The 17,373-nt window shown below is 32.5% G+C and overlaps 1 protein-coding gene across 2 annotated transcripts in view; it reads left to right on the top strand.

The window, feature by feature from the left end:
- bsk (mitogen-activated protein kinase dJNK) overlaps positions 1-17,373 on the top strand; it is a 167,388-nt gene that overhangs the window by 24,957 nt on the left and 125,058 nt on the right. The window lies entirely within an intron of this gene.

Raw genomic sequence — 17,373 nt, 5'->3', positions numbered from 1 at the left:
TCCAGGAAGACGTTATGTATTGAGAATACTTCCAGTGTACACTGCTCAACCCTTATCTTACCGCTGAAGTTGCCAACGGACACGTACCAAGCATGGGTTCGTTCTTACAGCTTCGCGACTATGATTGACATCGCGGTCGGACAGTTTCCTTCGGAGAGTTTGATGGGACTTTATAAACGCCTCAGGCACTTCCCGAATAGCTATCGCCCGTAAATACCCTCCGGGGCCATATCTCTCGGAGCCTCTCACGCTCCGAGTCCTGTAATGATTCCCTTTTGCGCGACGACGACGAATCAGCTCGCTTTCTCTCGGGACTTCGCCCCCTTGGTTGGCGAGATCGAAGATGATACGAATCGATAGTGGGAGAAAGACGATCGTTGTTCTCGTTGCTGTCACTTCCGAGGTTGCGGAAGTTTGTCGGTGATACGCGGAGCAAACAGGATGAATATGGATGAACGCGAAGACGGAGGGATTCACGAGGGGATGATAAATGCAAGAGTACAGAAATACAGATAAGTCTGGTGAGAAAAATGCCCGTTGCGAATAGTCCATTGAGAATTCTGTTGTATTCGTCCACGTCCATTTTCATTCATGTGATGCCATGTAGTTGTTTTAATATTAAAGGCTTTTGAATTGACATGTTGTACCTGTTACAAATGAAGTAGAATCGCATTCGTATGGTCCAGCACACCGGCAGTTAAAGGTTTCAATCCATCACTCCCATTAATTGAAGAGAACAGTTTTTGTAATTGATCAAAAATAATAACAACAATGCATACAACAATGTACTCTTTTTCCATACCTGATGAGAGCATATAACCCATGAAGGGTTTAAATCGCGCTTTATTCCACACTATGTATCATCCCCATAATCTCCCCTCGTGTTGGAATAGAATCGTGTTACTGCGAGATACTGCTATGGCGAGCTATCTCGTCGAGAATTTTTCTCAGAAGCGCGGAAGCAGTCGAGCGTGTGGATCGAAAGTTTCTGCAGATATTCATGGTTTGCATTCGTCGAGTGGTGGATGCGATGAGGGAACATGAGACCGGGCGGAGTAATCTCGCGTGCGTTTTCCTCGCGGATCGCATCAGCCTTTCAATTTTCTGCGAGTGCAATGCACATCCGGCGGGCGCCTTGCTGATGGCGAACTGAGTCTCGTTTCGGTTGCACAATCGCAGTTCATCGGACTTTGCGTGAAAGGAATTGTAATATGGAGTGTGCTTCGATTATTACAATTTTTCAATGGTTGCAAATGAAAAATTCTATTTTTACATTCTTCATCATTTGTGAGGAGATAAAAAATTTTAGTATTTTCAATTATTAAAACGCAAATATGTGTAATGTCAAAATGTGATTTATTAAAATTGAAATATATTAATATTATTATATAATAATACGTGACGTGAGCTCATAATAAAATTAATTCGTAATACAACATTATGAAGAGTGAAATACTTGTTTATTACAATTAATTGTTAATAATTATCAGCTTTTATGAAAATATGTATGCGTTGAACATTAATTTATTAAAATTATAATTTATTAATTTCTTAAAAAATGTGACAATTTAATATAAATATATATCTGCGTTAAAAATAGCAGTTTGTCAAATTTTAATCGATATGTAACGTGATTTATAAGATTTAAATTTTTTGATATTTTTACGTAGTGTTTTAATATGCACATTTGGTAATCAAAATATATTTAATTTAATTAACAGAAATATAATAATTTTTCTAATTTTTATGAAATGTTTGTTAATTGAGTGGACTTACATAACTGGAAATGACATAGAAACAAAATGGAATAAATAAATAAATTATAGAGTAAAAATTATTATTAATTAAGCTAAAAATAATGAATGAAAGTAGAGATGCATATTTTCAAATCTATTACAGAAATAAAATCTTAACATTCCTATAAAACGTAACATATTTTTATCAATTATAATAAAAATGGATCTGTTTGAAATCAAGTAGAAATACGTGAACAGACTCATGTCTGACCACGAATACATTCTGATCACTAGCTGATACATTCAGTCGGTTTGCGCGACTGAATGTATCAGCTAGGATTTTGTCTCCCTTTATTTTCAAGAGCGAGTTTTACGATTTAGTGCAACGAACATATAAACATTTGACGAGAACATAAGCATGATCGAATTGGATACTTGAATACGTATGTTCGCACGATATTTTATGAGTACGTTGGAGGAAGCGATCTATAGTTCAAGCGATTACGACGATGTTACAGCCAGTGTGTATCCCGTTAATGGATGTTCGTGTATGCGTGCATGTAAAAGCACACACGCCGAGGATGATCCGACGGTCGAGAGCCAGGCTGCGGTACTCTGCGGCAATGCGCGTCGCCATCTTGGTTTATCGATCTTGTTGCCTACCTTTCGTCCTCGTCCTCTTCAGCCGCCTCGACCCTCCATCGTTGTTCGTTCACCCTCTTTCCCTCCCGTGCAATCCTCTTTCTTTTCTGCTTTTCCTTCTCTCCGTGTCCGTTCGACCCCGCGCGTACTTCTCTTCCGCTTTTGTTTCACCCGGCTTTTTGTCCTCGCGTAAACTCGCGTGCGCGCGGGCGAGCATCGTTAACGTCTTCTGCTGCGCCATATCCGTCAAATTCTTGTCTTGAATTGAGAATCCTATGTACGTTCGGTATTCATCAATAGTGATACCATTTCCGGAAAATGACCGGGTTATTTTTTATATTGAAAATGTAAGAGATTATCCAGAGGTTACTTGAAGAAATTGCATATGCTTTTTCAATTTTGATATTAAATCCATCTCTCTTGAGCTATAAAAAAAAAAAAGTAAGAAGTTGAAGTTAAATTCCATTCTTAAAACTCAATTTACTACAAACTTTTGTTCTTCAGTTACGACCTAAAAACTATTTGTGTCTCTACTTCACAGAACAAATGATCACTCTTTTTATTTTGGACTTATACTTATTGTTAGAAATGTACTCTCGAGTTATACTGGTGTAAAAACTGAATCAACGAACATTTTATTTATTTCAGTATATATTCCTTTCTCAAGTATCAATAATATAATATTTAGTTGTAACATAAAGCTGAATGAAACAGAGACAAGAATAAACAACTTTCTTTTCATAAAAAGCTTATTTTTAATTTTATTTTGCAAGTAGATTTAATATAATTAATATAATTTAATATAATTTTATTAAATATAATATATATATTTAATAAAAAAATTTAACAATATTTATATATTATTCTTGATATTATGCTCTTTAATTCTACATATAAATTTCTAAATACTCAAGTTTATAATAATTTTTCTTTTTTTGTAACAATTAGGCTTTATTCTTAGTTTTAGATCCCTATTTCGCTTTTTTTTCTCTATTAATATTCCATATCATCACCTTTTCATAAAGGACAATGTTCTGGCTCTTTCGCGTACAGGCTTGTCTTTCCAACGTTGTTTGCGATTCAAGTCATGCACATCGCGCGCGCTTCATTAATTAATAAACACCCCCTCGTTGGAGCAGAGCGCACCCCGGAAGAGTCGCTCGGTCGACAACACCCTCTCACGTGCACTCGTTTGCAGTTAATTGTCGCAGCGGTGTACCGCAAGATGAACGCGAAACTTAATAATAAAGTCTCGCTGATCCCAGTTCACGGTCCTTGTTGAGAAAACGCAGCGAGAACAAGCGACCAATCAAGCAAATTCATGGCTTTCACGGTGCAAAAACAAATAGGTCGGTACTCTCGATGAGCAGTATGGCTTTTGCGATTAAGAAGCTAGAAAAGACTGCGCGAAGAAGAACTTTATAATTGAATTTTAGTAAGTTCAGCCGATACAGAGTCTGAAATAAATAAACGAAAAATTTGATTACTTTCTTTAACTTTATGTTCGGTGTAGCACGTTAGGACAAATGTTGTTAACAAAGTTAAGGAGCTTACCGCTGTATGGACGATATTTTACGATTTATTCGTAACACGATTATTGCAGCGATAAAAATTACCAAGTGAACTCTTTCTGTCACGGACGGATTTCTCTCCGAGGTGGAATGGATGAGAAGGATTCTATGGGATCCATGAACTAATATAGGGCCCTCTTTCGAGGGTCGCTTGGGCAACTGCAGGGGACCGTAATAACGATGACTAGTGACTATTATTTGTAACACGGTACGACCGTGCGTTTCAAAGTGTCCGCGCAATTACGTGAGTATCTACGAACGCTCGGAGTTCGGAGCTCGATACAAATTGCCTTCAGCGAATGATACTTGCGCAGTTTGCGTAATCGTGAGCAATGGCTATACCTAATTGGCGGATTATACTGATGTATAGCGAACGTCATGTATACGTTACATCTTATCATTCGACTATTATTCGACAGATGTCAAATTAATGTATTTTATTGAAAGTGTAATTGCACATCTTTCAGATTCTTATATTATAATTTCTTTGTAGATATAACTTTATATTACATATAAATTAGGTAGATAATCATGTATAATTTTTATTATACTTAAATTTTTACGTTATATTATTTATAACTTTATAAATCACACAAGAATTGATCAAACTTCGATTTTCTTCTACGTTTTTTGAACCTGGACTTTTCTTTTTCTGAGATGACCCAGACGTACCGGCCCAGCAGGCCGCTGATTTAAACGCTGACTTAGATTCTCGGGAAAATCGGAAGAGGACACATGTCTGAAGAGAGTTTCACGCTTGGTAAACGCGGCATAAATCGAGAGCTCGTCTGAGAGGCCCGGGCTTCGCCCAGGCTCCGTGTAACTCGGTAAGCTTCTTATTGTCGACATCCGACGATTCGATCCGAGGCTCGAGTCTGGTTCTGATCTAGTCTGGTTTGACCTGGGATCCAAATCAGCCGAGATGTGTAAAATGCTTGTATCACTTTCATATTTAGTATCGATATTTTGCATTTAATAGTATTTTCCACATATTATGAAAATTATAAGGAATAAGTATATGAAGGTATGAAAAAGAATATTTTATTGTTCAAAGATATATGAAAAAATTGTGTGAGAGAACTTTTAATAATATAAAATATTAATACAATAATATTAAAATAATAGTATAATATAATAGTAACGATATATTAAACTTTCACTATTTTCTCGAAAGTCATGTCTTTCACAAAGTTTCTTTGGAATTTATCTCCTTGATAAATATTGCCGCGTCTAAAGAATTTTATGCTAAGTATCATTCGTAATCACGATATACGACAGGATTGATTTTGTCGGGTATCTACCGTTCAGTTTCGGAAGTGTGGATCTCTGCCGAGCGAGAAACTTGCTTACCATAGTCTAGACTGGTCAAATTAGTAGGACCCCAAGGATTACCAAGGGGGAGAACACCAAGATATAGTCCGTCAGACAGGCAGGAAGGACCCTGCGTAAGGAATCCGTCGTGGCATCCACCACATCTCACGGTTAACGCGTGTTGACGTGACAGGGATCGTTAACTACGGTATGCCAGACAATAATAAACAGTAGTTTACCACCGTCGCTGTCGTAATTGAATGTTAGTATTGTCGTAATAACTAGCAGGTGGCCCGTGTAATCGCGATGCTCGCTCTTTGCATCAAAAAACGAGTAAGAATCGGCTGAGTAATTGGCTGAATATAATAACAAAATCCTGCCATGCTCTGATATTCAGGATAATTGGAGAAATTGGGATAACGTGGCGGGGATGTGCATATGTGTTAACTGACCTTTGGCGTTCGAGACAATTTTCATAAATGAGAGTCAACGTTTCTTCTATTTTTATTTTATTCTTGTGAATATCGTTTAATGAATAAGCGTTTTTTTAATGTTTTTTTTTTAAAGAGAAACTATAATGAACGAGATAATTAAAATAAAATTGAATTGAATTATTATGAAAACGTGAAAATTTAATTTTATTTGATGATTGGAAACGTATATAACTAACACATCACTCGAATATTATAATATTATAATTTAATTTGCTTTCAAGATTGAAGAAATATAATCGTGCAATTTTATTCTCTCGTTTTTATTCGCAATTTTCAATATTTCGGCAAGGTAGTTATATAGAGGGATGTCATAAGTCATGCGTGTATAATAATTTAGAATGGCCTAATTTTCTGCATTTGTTAATGTTTCCCTGGTGTTTCCGAGTAATGATAAGTTACTTAATTGGGAAATGCGTGAATCCGATCAATACGATGATAATCACTTCTCACGATCGTATTAATTTGAGACATCTCGCGTCTGTCCAGCCACAGCTTGTTGGTTTGCCGCTGATCGGATTACCTGTGAGACTACTTATCGACTATAACAAATGTATAGAATGTCTCCGACGAACCACGTTTCCTCTTGGCAATAAACATTGTGAGTTATTTTTGAGAAGTACTATATAGGAAAAAGATACGTGTTTAATAAATTTAATTATATTTTAAAACAATAAAATTTATCAAATTTATTTATTATAGGAAAATGAAGGATTAAATAAATAAATAAAATTTATAAATCACTAGCGATGTGCTATTAATTTGATAATTGCATGATAAATGACAATAATCCATAAAATGATCAATCTTCAGCAAGCTTAACTTTAATTTTATTTTATTTAAAGTATATTGTAGCCAGATTTGCTTAAATCATTAACATAATGTCATCATATAATTTATCGTTGAAAAGATAAGAAAAGATAAAACTATTATTGTTAATTTTTCTTTATCTATAGATGTTTTAGTATTTTTTTCATATGTTAAAACTTCGATTTTGAATAAAGAATATCGATAATCGACTAGAATAAAAGATTGAAAATATAAGTGTTTTGATTTTTGGTTCTATGGCACAGATTGCTGGAAACTTGTGAATGTTTCATTCGTACCAACCGCAAGATCAAGAAGGTAACATAAATGTCATAACTGTCAAGTGTAATTTCTACCTTGACGGGCGTTTAATTTGTTAATTTGGCAGATGAGGGACAATTCACTAAAGACACTAGGTCCAGAAGGGTTTCAATGTACTTACACTAAATATCAAAGTTGAAATGATACTTACATAAATTCTATTCTTAGCACAAAATATGATCGATCTCTTACATTATTAAACAATGACCTAATCCAATCTCACTGGAAAGTATTTCAAAAAGAATGAATTTATTATGAAAAAGGAAGATTAAAATTTTACATAATGTTAGCTCGTATTCGTAGTCGTCTCTCTATTAAACTTAGAAAAAGAAATGCGTTTAAATTATGTCATTAGAAAAAGAAATTAACCTTCTCTGAGATTTAATAAAATTTGAAAGGCAATTTAATATTTGTTACATTTACATTTATTTTTATAATAACTGACGTAAGCCAGACTTATTGATAGTTTAGAGATTCAATAAATATCTTATTGTGGATGTAATATTGTGGAGCGTTCTATAAAATCCGTGCAATACTTTAATGGTGTCAAATCTTGTAATAATCTTTTTATTGCTCACAATAAAAGTATATTTTTACATTTTGATCTCTAATTAAAATGTAATTATTGAATCTATGTCGTAAGATACGAAATTTTATTCTAAATAAATCAAACGGTATTTTTTAGATTCACATGTAATAACTGTAAGTACATTCGACAGATCTTGATGTAAAGTGACTGTAAGATCAATATTTTTAACAAACGATTTTTCGTATAGAAGTAGATCTTGTAAAATATTTCATATCATAATGGAATCTTTAGGATTACATGATCTAACTGTACCGGAAGAATCTCGAAATGGTCGCTTATTCCATATATAGGAACTTTATCTAAAGACAACTATGATATATTTAGGAAGGACTTTTCCAGTGATTCTAGGTGGATTAGCCACTCGAAGTCCATTGTCCCCATGCTCTCGTTTGTATGCTCACGTTCGTCATTTGTACGAGTCATGTCACTGCTCCTCCCACGGTATTTCTCGCCAGTAGGTTCTCTTTTTCTCTCCCGATTCACTTTGTGCTGAACACAGTTTGCGTAGAAAGAGAGAAGGAGAGAAAGAATATGTATATTTTCTCTCTCTTTATATGTGTGTGTGTGTGTGTGTTTGTGTGTGTATGTATACGCGATTTGACGTCATCATCCCTGACGCACGCTTAGTGAAGTGTGAAGTGTCACCGACGCTACGTTTGAAGAATTAAAGCGGATGTCACACGCGATAGGCAATCGATGAAGATATTCCTGGTCTTTTTGACTTTATAATTTGAACATATTTAATTTTCGGATTTGACATTTCCGTGAAAAAAAAAGCAATCGATAGAAGGTAATAGAAAAATGGAGAGTTTAGTGTCTACACAATTTTAATCTTTTTTGTCGGATAAATTAAGAATTGACGTAAAATAATAATGATGATAATTACATCGGAAATTTAAATTTCAAATTGCTTATCAAAGAATATATGTAACAATTTTTGTTTTTCTTAGATTTCTTTTTGCTGAATGATAGAAATGTTAGTAAATTATTTATGATATTTGTTATATTATCGTTAGTGATAATATAAATAGTTTCTTTGTAAGATATCCAAAAAATTTTGAATTATTTCTACACACAGAAAAATGTGCAAATAATAATTACTCTATGCAAGTAATAATTACTTATTTCAGGTATTTAAAAAGTTCATATATCCATAAATCTATCATAAGTTCATCACAAGCATTGAATTTATTCAAAATATATTCTAGTAAGTTTAATACTTGTAAATCAAATTTATTAAATTAAAAGAAATTCGACTTGCTTATTATGAAAAGTTCGTGTTCTTTGATCAATTTTATAATATTCTTCAAAAGAAAATAATAAATTCTTGTTTTGACATAATAATGAGTTTTTCTGAAATTTTGTAATAAGTATATTTTAAGATTATCAAGAAAATATCTTCGTTAAAGATAACCGTTTCTTAAAAGAAAGAAAATTAATTGTGTAGTCACTTTTCTTAGCAATAGATTGATTTTTTTCTGTGTATAAGATTCGTGAATTTATGTCTCAAAACATCTCTATAAAGTAGATGAATCATTTTTGAGGTTGGATTTTATGTATCATATTTCGTATCATATTATGTATCGATTTTATGTATCATATCATGGATTCTGATCTTGCCATATTTCCGTTTATTCTGCAGTATTTACCCGTGGGACACACGAACGACCGAGCATGGAATAATAAGGTGGGTGGAACAGAGGAGCGTTTCCTTTCGTTAAAGTAGGAAATCTCGTAGTCTAACGTGGATCGTGAGAAAGACCCGTGGGCGTTCCTTGTGGGCCTATCCGTACGCGTATCTCGTTAATTCACCCGTCTAATGACACGGAACCTTCGTGCCATTATTAGATGTAATCCGTTAATAGCGGAACGCCGGCAGTGATCGCTAGCGTCTTCAAAAAGTCTTTTTACAGCGACGAGCAGAGATAAATATATTTTACAATAAATAAATATATTAAAGAACTGCGCAACTTCTTTTTACAACGTCTTAAGTTAGCACAGCTACTTCAGCACAATCAAACGCGACTTATACACATTTTTTTGTTTTTCTTAGATTTCTAATTTTTTGCCTCTATTTCCGATTTTTTTGCTCACTGTTTAAGCCGAAAAATTCGACCAAGAGTGTGGCTGTGCAGGTTCGCGTATAAGAATAAAATACCTTAATGATAATATAAATATTTTTTTTGTAAGATATTTCGAAATATTTCGAATTATTCCTACACACAGAAAAATGTGCAAGTAATAATTACTCTATGTAAGTAATTACTTATTTCAAGTATTTAAAAAGTTCATATCATCCAGAATAATCTATCATAAATTTATCACAAGCATTGAATTTATTCAAAATATATTCTAAACTCCAATAAGTTTAATACTTAAATCAAGTTTAAATTAAAGCAATTAATTCATTTTGATCTTAAAATGTTTATAGAATTAATTGCTCTAAGAATAGAACACAGACACTCTTGGTCGAATTTTTCGATTTAAACAGTGAGCAAAAAAATCGGGAATAGAGCAAAAAATTAGCAAAAAAATAGCAAAAAAATGTATAGATCGCGTTTGATTGTGCTGAAGTGGTTGCCAGTTTAATAGACGTCATTTTACATTATACCATGATTTTATGAATTTTTTCGCAAGTATTAACATTGTTATACGTGAATTATATTTAGATTAGTTTTAATTATATAAATATTGTATAATTTTTTTAAGTTTGGAATTTTTTACATAGCGTTTTATTTAATATTTATATGCAAAAATTTAAATAATACAGATTTATTAATTTATTAACTAAAAATAGGAACCACTTTGAAATTACGTAAATTCTGAATTAGTTATTTAATTAATTGATGAATTAAGGTAAAAATTAATACGTTCTTTGCGAGGAATACAAAGCGATACTAATTGAAATTTATTCATATGGCATCGCTTTTAAATTGAGGGTATTAAAAATTCGCGAAGCGCATTCGGCGAAGCATACAAAGTACTAACACTTGGCAAATGATATATTGAGTGGCGGAGTTTCCAATCAGCATTAATCCCGTAAATTCTACGGCAGGGAGTACAGTACAGAGTCCTGGCTGTATAACGCGTAATTGGTTCCTCGCGCAGCTGGGATTCCCTGCGAGCGAGTGGCCTGTTTCATGGTTAGGTACGGACGATGACCGCGGATACGCGAGGAAACATGCAGAGGGAACATCTCAATGCGAGTGTGGGATGATTACACATATTTGGCGTGTTGGCCGCATTTTATGCGGCGATCCTAAATAGGGTACATATAAGTGTGAGGATTTAATGTAAAGAAAAAAAGGTGTCAAATTGACAACGTCCATGAGAAAGAAACTTGCTTAAATTTCTATTTATGTTGCAGAGTAACGCAGAACAAAGATGATGTTTAAATTTGTTTTGTTTACGTCAAAATTTTTTTTCATAAATTGCAATTGTTGTAGACTTTTATGATATTATTAATTCTAAATTAAACTATTAGGTGTTGGAATTAATTCGTAGCGTTTTTTAATGAAAGAATGTTATTTATTTCACATGAGCATTAAAAAATACATTAATGAAAGTACTTCCCATCACTTGTAAAACGCTACGAATTAATTCCAACACCTAATATATTATAATAAAAGGAGAATTCTAATTTAACAATTTTTTTCTGCGTTGAAATTTTGCTTTCTTTTCGAGGAATTTTCAAAGTAATCAAAGGTGACTTTTCGGAAGTTTATCTAGCGATTGCTTTGCCGATACGATCTCTCTCATTCGAGGACATTCATAATGCCCAATTCAATTACGTATAATTGTGCACGGGTCACCCCATCATCGCTATCACCATTACCGTTCCTGGCGGTACAGCTACTTCGGCTGGCTGTTGGAAAGGGTGGAAGTGTGGCTCAAAGGGGTTATTTTAGGAGCTGGAAGGTGGCCGTCCGCGCTTCTCTCTCTCTCTCTCTCTCTCTCTCTCTCTCTCTCTCCTGACGACCCGCTTTCATTCTTCACATTGAAACTCTCTCCGCGCCATTCTGTGTCGCGGATGTCATCAGGTTGACACACGTGAAATCGTGAAGCAGTGTTCATCGGGTAACTAGATCGGACATTTTTCGATTATCGGGCCAATATTACCGTGTAAATTTGAAATAGAACAGCGTTGTGAATCGCGAACCATTTATAATCGATAAAATTTTACGATCTTCTTTTCGGAGATTTAAGATAGAGACTGTAAGATTCTGATTTCTTTATTACTCACAATATTATTTTCGTAAGTGTTTGTACATTAAATTTTATTACATATTACGAATAGTCTTAATTAAAAAAATGAAATTAATTAAACAATGTCGTGGCTTATTTCGAGCTTATAATTAGAATAACTTTATATTAATACAATTAACATAAAAATATAAATACTAAATAATATTCTACACAAACGTTTCGGCTTACAAAGCCTTTTTCAGTGTTAAAACGCAGAACAATGTACAAAAGTTTACAATATTAAATTAACAAATTAAATAAATAACAAATACAAAATTAAAAAACCATCAGTAGTGAAGTGTCAATATATAAAGAATTCAAACGTCAAAAAGTATCATGACAGATTACAATAAGATAAGAAGATTTTAAATACTTCAGTCAATAGTAGATATTACATTATGTCCCTCGATAAAATAATTTTGCCAAATTCCTTGGTTAAAATCGAGAATTCAGTTTGTCGCAGACTTGTATATCAAACGATTTGAGAATTCATTAGTTACAAGTATTTTATGATATTGTTAATTTACATAAAATACTGTAATTAAAATTCTCAATCAGAGATCCAGTCAAGTACATTAAAAATTAAATGTTTTCTGTTACTCGTTTGAAAATTGACTGTCAGTTAATTTTTAATGTACTTGACCGCATCTTTGATTGAGAGTTTTAATTACAGTATTTTATATAAATTAACAATATCATAAAACACTCGTAACTAATGAATTCTCAAATCATTTGATACAAGTCTGGGACTGGATTCTCGATTTCAACTGAAGAATTTGACAAAATTATTTTATCGAGGGACATAATGTAATCTACTGTTGACTGAAATATTTAAAGTCTTCTTATCTTATTGTAACCTGTCATGATAATTTTTGACTTTTGAATTCTTTATATATTGACACTTACTACTGATAGTTTTTTTAAATTTTCATTGTATTTGTTATTTATTTGGTTTGTTAATTTAATATTGTATTTCTGCGTTTTAATACTGAAGAAGGTTTTGTAAGCCGAAACGTTTGTGTAGAATATTATTTAGTATTTATATTCTTATGTTAATTATATTAATTTAAAATTATTCTAATTATTGTATAAGCTTGAAATAAGCCTCGACATTGTTTAATTTTTTAAAAAATATACCATCATTTTTACTCTAATTTTGAAATTTATTAACTAAACATTATTATTCTGGTCGGATGATTGAAATTCTGTTATATAAGATGGAATATGTACAATGATTGGATAATGAAATATTTGATTATAAAGGATTTCTCGAAATTTTGAAAAGGAAAAAGATAACAGATTGAAAAGCAAACGAACGCTTAAGCTAATCTTGTCGCCATTCGCATTTATTTGAAATCTGAAAGAATTTTTTGTGCCCAGGTAAGGACAGTGACGATGTTTTACGTCTCCAGATTCGCTATGGTGCCATAAACGATCCCCATAAACTTGTATCTGTGATATGTCTAGATATACACGCACATACGCATAGATATAAACGTGGAGAAAAATACAAATACAGATCGACATGTAATCCGTAAAGTGTTGACGATACAATCGACTGTCGTAAATCGCTGATCCGACATTTTATGTTGATATACTCGCTCTGTATTTTTGCAATTTTCTACAAATGTTTATCATCTTTACGGCTTTGACAGTCTTTGAGAATTTTTGTTTAACAACAATTTTTGATTCTTCTAAAGGATAATTTGAAATTTTTGAATAATTAATGAACAGGCTATATTTATAATATAAATTAGATATAATTGATAAGGAAATCTATCCTAAAGATTAATTACTGTTATCATATACAGATCTTAAGGAATTAATAAGAATTAAAGTATATTAACGTAAAAAATTGAAACGAATCCTACAAAATCAAGTTTATTAAATTTATAGTAAGCGATCAGAAACGCAGTATTTTTGTTTCATTTCAAATTCAGTACATCCAAACGAACAGGTCTTGATCGTTATTTACTTTTATGTTTCCTCGGTAAACCGGCTGCCGTAATTCTGTGTAAGCATCATCGCTTCTCCATCGAGGAAATTTCATAAGGATCGCATCCGCTCGCAAAGGAATTTCCGTGAAGGATGATAACCGAAATTGCGTTTCTGATTCGTCGAGGATACTTTCAGGATGTTGGAAAGCTTCGTCTTCAAGCACGGTTTAGCTGCAGGGAAGAAGGATGGGACGAACATCTAGAGAATTAAATCCCATCCTTCTCTCCTTCCCTTCGTCTCCCTTTTTTTCGTTTGTCGTGGCAAATTGACGTTTACGTGTTGGAAAAGCGTGAGCTTATCATCGACGAGCTCAAAGACTACAACAGCTTTCCGATAAGCCTTCCGAAATGCATCGCGTCTGCGCTTAATTAACTTTAATTAATTTGCATCGCTCGGTGATTTCGCATCTCTTCAAGATTAAGAGCATAGAGATTAACATACCGGTGGTTTAGCAATCTAGCATATGTGTTCATCATGAACAAGTGTATGCGTGTTTGTAAATGTAAAATTTATGCTTAAAGAACTGGTATTCAGGAAACACGTTCGGAAAGACAAAAAATTAAAATTTTACAATACGTGATACAACAATATTTAACGTATAATTGCACTTTGTTAATTAATTTCTAACTAAAGTTATATTAATATAAAATTAAAGATAAGAATAAAATTATATAATTTTAATATAAAGATAATATGATGAGATATTTGATGAGCTTTCTTGCTGAAGAAATATAGATAATAAGATATAAATCATATAATATATAGATTTATAATTAATACTGTATTTCTCTCCCCCCTCTCTCTCTCCTTTCTCTTTGTCTTCTTTATTATATTTTTGATATATTGTCTCATATATAAAAGAGAGTAGCTTTATAGTATATAATTTTCTGCATTCTTGTATTTGCAATTTAATCAGTAAATAACTAGATTGTCGTTAAATTCATAGCTTCGCATCACATGCGTTTACGCACACAGCACGTATGTGTGCATGTGTGTTTATATTTGTAACAGATCTCATAAGCCGATTACGAGGATATATCATCGTAGCCGACCGGGTCGATTTTCTGGTTCGATACTTCTTCCTCTTGACTGAGCCGGTCGTCTTACGAGCTCGTTCGCGTCGATCTTGGTTCTTCATTTACTGCTTCGTTGAAGATCAGCTTCTGAAAATACGATCGCGTGGAAATGACTAACAAGCGCTAGTGTGTGTCGATCGATAGATACAGCGGGCAGATTTAAGTTCATTATAGTCCAAAACTATAGTACGATCAATATCTTCGTCTTCTCTTTTCCACAGAATAAGAAATTTAAATATTTATTTACAGCGAGTGCAGAAGGTAATGGTAGAAGAGATTTCTTTTAAAAAAAAAAATTTATTTATAAAAAGTAAACGTTATACTTAGCAGTTTATTAATAAAGAATAAAGTAGACTATATATTTTCCAAAATTAATTTAACAAAGAATTATGTAATAATTAAAAAATACAGTACCTTAAAAATAAGCTGAAATGAAAAGTTTTATTATTTATACGAATAAAAAGCATTTATACAGTCGAGAAATTAGATTCTAAGATCAAAAATATGAAGCTGTTTTATTTATATTGCATTAAGATGGGATATTATACTCATTATATAATCACTATATAAAATTATTAACGTATACTTTCTATAAATAAACTTTACAAAAATTTCCTGTATCAATATTTTTGGCACTGTAAGCATGCAGCGGAATTATATTTCATTTCAATTTAGATTACATTTGATCTCTTAGATATCTAAGATATTTAATTTTAGTTCAAATTATTTCACAGAAAAAAAAAACACAGCTGAAAACTTCACTGATTCAGCAAATCTACAGTCGTATATAGACGGTCAATTTTTTATGTTAAAGTAGCAAAGTTGACAGCTGAATAACATTAGCGATTTGTTAAACCATCAAATCTTCTTAATTATAGATATTGAATTCGCGCAGTAAATTATAAGTTTGCTGTACCACCCAATTAATTTTTTTTCTGTGTTATAATTTTTTTAAGTTGCTATGAAATTTAATGTTTTCCCTTGGTTATAAATTCAGTCACTATAAATTAATTCATATAGTAACTAATAGATTATTGTATCGTGAGTATCCTTGAACGAGTTTGGAATTTAATTTTAACTTGTGTCACTCTCGAAATGGCATTTTGTCTAAATGAAGAGCTATTCTCGTAGCCGCATTTGTAAGCCACTAGGGATTACCGTTAGGCATGCTCGACGTAAAGTGTAAATCGCACGTGCAACGAGTTGCGGCAATCGATTGCACGGATGTAGAACATGCTCCAATTTGCGCGAGAATTGCACGTGTAAGTGTAAGTCGGAGTCTTGTGGCAGCTCGCGGTCCGTCGGGATGAGGAACACGATTGTTGACATTCCAATAATTATTCTTTACTTTGAACATACTTATAATTTTTCTGTCTAAAACACGAAGAGGAAAAATTCACAAAGGAGAAAAAATTGAAAAATGCATGATTACATCACAATTCTATTTTACATCTGAAATCTTATTAAACTATATTTTATATCAAACTCTTCTTTGAACTGTAATTTTTTTATAACTACTATATTGTACTAATATATTATAATATATAAATTATGTTTTTTATTGAAACGGAATACTAAAAAATTACTAAAAAAAATGTTTTCCGGATTAATCTACATTTGGTTCGATAAAGCAGTGCACTCTTTGATATACAATATTTGTTTTATTTGCACGTGTGAGAAAACGATAGAAAAATGAAATGTTAGACTTCTAACACTTTCGATTGACGAAGAAAACGACGGAAAAGAACCGAGAGAAAGGGAAACGTATTCAAATCGTTATTATTGTTATCTCGTCGCAACCGGATAGCAGCCTTGTGTATTCCTTTTCTGGAATACGCAAGTCTCGCATATGACGTATCCAGATCGTGTGAGAATTTCGCAATATGAGAAACGCACCTGGGCTGCATCGCATATAGACGATTCCAACACCGCCGGAATATTTCGACTACGAATCTTAGAGGAAAATTGGACTCGATTAAGAGAAAAAAATTTGAAAATTTTAAACAAAAAAAAATTTTTTTTAAATAAAAATATTTTTAGATGTCACGTAAACAGATACATATATTTATATAAATTGTTAGACATTATATTTATATATAGACATATGAATGTTTGAAATTTTTTATCTTTAATGCAGTGAAAACGGAATAACGAATGTAGATTTGAAAGAGATGGTTTTTGCTGAAGACTCAGAAACGACGGAAAGTTCTTGCTTTTATAGTTATGTTTTATTTTATCATTTTATTGTGCTAAACACATAAGCTTATACTTTCTCCCAGAAGTTTTTGCGAAGGAATTCTTTTTTTTTTTGAAGGGTGCGGTTTATGACCGATACTTTGTTTTGCAAGTCTATTAGGAGATTCCAGAAAAGATATTTCCCTTTTTCTTCCTTTCTCTTTTTCTTATATTGTATAGAGGCAGTTATCTGTATATTGATCAAACAATATGTTAAATGTTTAACAGTTTGTAAAAATTCTAGCTCTTTATTCTCATATAAAACGTATATACATATTATATACAAATATAGATGAATTATAGATGAGATAGAAATTCCAATTTTGTATTTGTTTGATATCTATGCTTATA

Source organism: Acromyrmex echinatior, chromosome 9 (assembly GCF_024713525.1).
Source record: "Acromyrmex echinatior isolate Ae372 chromosome 9, ASM2471352v2, whole genome shotgun sequence".
NCBI classification, from domain to species: domain Eukaryota; kingdom Metazoa; phylum Arthropoda; class Insecta; order Hymenoptera; family Formicidae; genus Acromyrmex; species Acromyrmex echinatior.
This window is presented reverse-complemented; position numbering and strand designations above follow the sequence as displayed.